Genomic DNA, 3075 nt, shown 5'->3' with positions numbered 1-3075 from the left:
ACCGGAAGAAGCCCACCATGCGCACTGGTGATCACGTGCTTGCTATGGTCAATGATTTACACTACGTAATCTTTGGAAAGGGTCCCGGTGGACTAGCTGTTCCGAATGACGCTGAGGGACATGCACCCATGTGGAAGAAGAAATCTATATTTTGGGACCTACCCTACTGGAAAGACCTAGAGGTCCGCTCCTCAATCGACGTGATGCACGTGATGAAGAACCTTTGCGTGAACCTGCTAGGCTTCTTGGGCGTGTATGGGAAGACAAAAGATACACCTGAGGCACGGGAGGACCTGCAACGTTTGCACAAAAAGACGGCATGCCTCCGAAGCACTATAAAGGTCCTGCCAGCTATGCTCTTACGAAAGAAGAGAAAGAAATCTTCTTTGAATGCCTGCTCAGTATGAAGGTCACGACTGGCTTCTCGTCGAATATAAAGGGAATAATAAATATGCCAGAGAAAAAGTTTCAGAACCTAAAGTCTCATGACTGCCACGTGATTATGACGCAACTGCTTCCGGTTGCATTGAGGGGGCTTCTACCGGAAAACGTTCGATTAGCCATTGTGAAGCAATGTGCATTCCTCAATGCAATCTCTCAGAAGGTGATTGATCCAGAAATCGTACCAAGGCTAAGGAGTGATGTGGCGCAATATCTTGTCAGTTTCGAGCTGGTGTTCCCACCATCCTTCTTCAATATCATGACGCACGTCCTAGTTCATCTAGTCGATGAGATTGTCATCCTGGGGCCCGTATTTCTACACAATATGTTCCCCTTTGAGAGGTTCATGGGAGTCCTAAAGAAATATGTCCGTAACCGCGCTAGGCCAGAAGGAAGCATCTCCATGGGCCATCAAACAGAGGATGTTATCGGGTTTTGTGTTGATTTTATTCCTGGCCTTAACAAGATAGGTCTCCCTAAATCGCGGTATGAGGGGAGACTGACTGGGAAAGGCACTCTTGGAAGAGACTCAATAATATGCAGGGACGGATATTCTTGGTCTCAAGCACACTACACAGTTCTACAGAACTCTACCTTGGTGACCCCATATGTCGATGAACACAAGAACAGTCTGCGCTCCAAACACCCGGAGCAATGCGACGACTGGATTACATGTGAACACATCAGGACTTTCAGCAGTTGGTTGGAAACACGTCTCAAATGTGACAACACTGTTTGTGATGAGTTGTACTTGTTGTCCAAGGGACCATCTTTGACTGTATTGACTTACAAAGGATATGAGATAAATGGGAATACATTTTACACGATCGCCCAAGATCAAAAGGGCACCAACCAAAACAGCGGTGTCCGCTTTGATGGAGCAACCGAGAGCGGAAAGGATACATATTATGGTTACATAGTGGACATATGGGAACTTGACTACGGACCTGATTTTAAGGTCCCTTTGTTGAAGTCCAAATGGGTCAATCTGTTAGGCGGCGGGGTACAGGTAGACCCACAGTACGGAATGACAACAGTGGATCTGAAAAATCTTGGGTACACTGACGAACCGTTCGTCCTAGCCAATGATGTGGCACAGGTTATCTATGTGAAGGACATGTCTACCAAACCGAGAAAAAGAAAAGATAAGGAAGCGAATACATCATACGATGAGCCAAAGCGCCACATAGTTCTTTCGGGAAAAAGGGACATCCTGAGAGTGGACGGCAAGACAGACATGTCTGAAGATTATGAAAAGTTTCATGAAATTCCTCCCTTCAATGTCAAGGCTGACCCAAGCATCCTGATAAACAATGAAGATTATCCATGGTTACGGCGCAATAAGCAAATGACACAAGCGAAGAAAAAGTGAAGACTTTCTCCCGCAATAAGCAAATGCTATGTGGGTGAAATTATGATACCATCCCAACTTTCAACTTTTTCAGAGTTCATTTGAAATGCTTTCATGTCTTATGGTTTGAAACTTTGATACTTCCAAAGTGATTGTCCATTTTGTACACGAAGTGCATCAAGTTTTTGTCGTAACCCTCTCTACTTTTTGGAACATGCTATGTGGGTGAAATGATGATACCATGCCAACTTTCAACCTTTTCAGAGTTCATTTTGAAATGCTTTCCAATTTCAGAGTCATTTAGCTCAAAGAATGAATTAATAGCAAACAGAATGAACTACAAAACTTTTATGAAAATAAAAACAATCAATTAAAATATTATGTTATGATCAACTAAAATAAAACTATAATATGCTTCAATAGCAAAAAGAATATAATTTGTGACCTAAAATCAAACTATAAGTATTTAATTGTAAGTATAAATAAAAAATAAATAGCAAAGAAGAAAAAAAATTCTAATTTTATAGTAAAGTTATTCATAAACTAGTGATTCACACAAATTTTTAAAAATTCAAATTTAAACTATTTAAAATTTAAAACTAATGGCACTAACAGAAAGTTTATAATTTTTGTGACCTAAAAGCAAAAAGAAATCACTAAAAAACTGTAAGTATTTAGTTGTAAGTAGAAATAAAAAATAAATAGAAAAAAATTCTAATTTTATAGTAAAGTTATTCATAAACTAGTGATTCACACAAATTTTTAAAAATTCAAATTTAAACTATTTAAAATTTAAAACTAATGGCACTAACAGAAAGTTTATATTTTTTGTGACCTAAAAGCAAAAAGAAATCACTAAAAAACTGTAAGTATTTAGTTTTAAGTAGAAATGAAAAAATAAAAAACCAAAAAAATGTAGAAATAAAAAATAAAAAACCAAAAAAATGCCACCTACTGGGCCTCCACGGCCTGAATACGACTAGAAACCCTACATGGGCCAGGATTCAGGCCCGCAGAAGGCCCAATAGGCCCACAGGCAAAGCAGTGTCAAATTAGGCCCATAGGCCTGCAGTTCAGAGGAGTTCAAGAGGGAGGAGGCAGCAGAGCTTATAAACTGGTGCCGGCGCCCTTCAGCTAGCGATGTGGGACTAAACTTTTGGGCGCGGGGCAGCACAAGGGCATTGGTCCCGGTTGGTGGCACCAAACGGGACTAAAGGTGGCATTGGTCACGGTTCGTGGCACCAACCGTGACCATTGCCCCCCTTTAGTCCCGGTTGGTGCCA

This window comes from Triticum aestivum, chromosome 6A (genome assembly GCF_018294505.1).
Source record: "Triticum aestivum cultivar Chinese Spring chromosome 6A, IWGSC CS RefSeq v2.1, whole genome shotgun sequence".
Taxonomy (NCBI): Eukaryota; Viridiplantae; Streptophyta; class Magnoliopsida; order Poales; family Poaceae; genus Triticum; species Triticum aestivum.
This window is presented reverse-complemented; position numbering follows the sequence as displayed.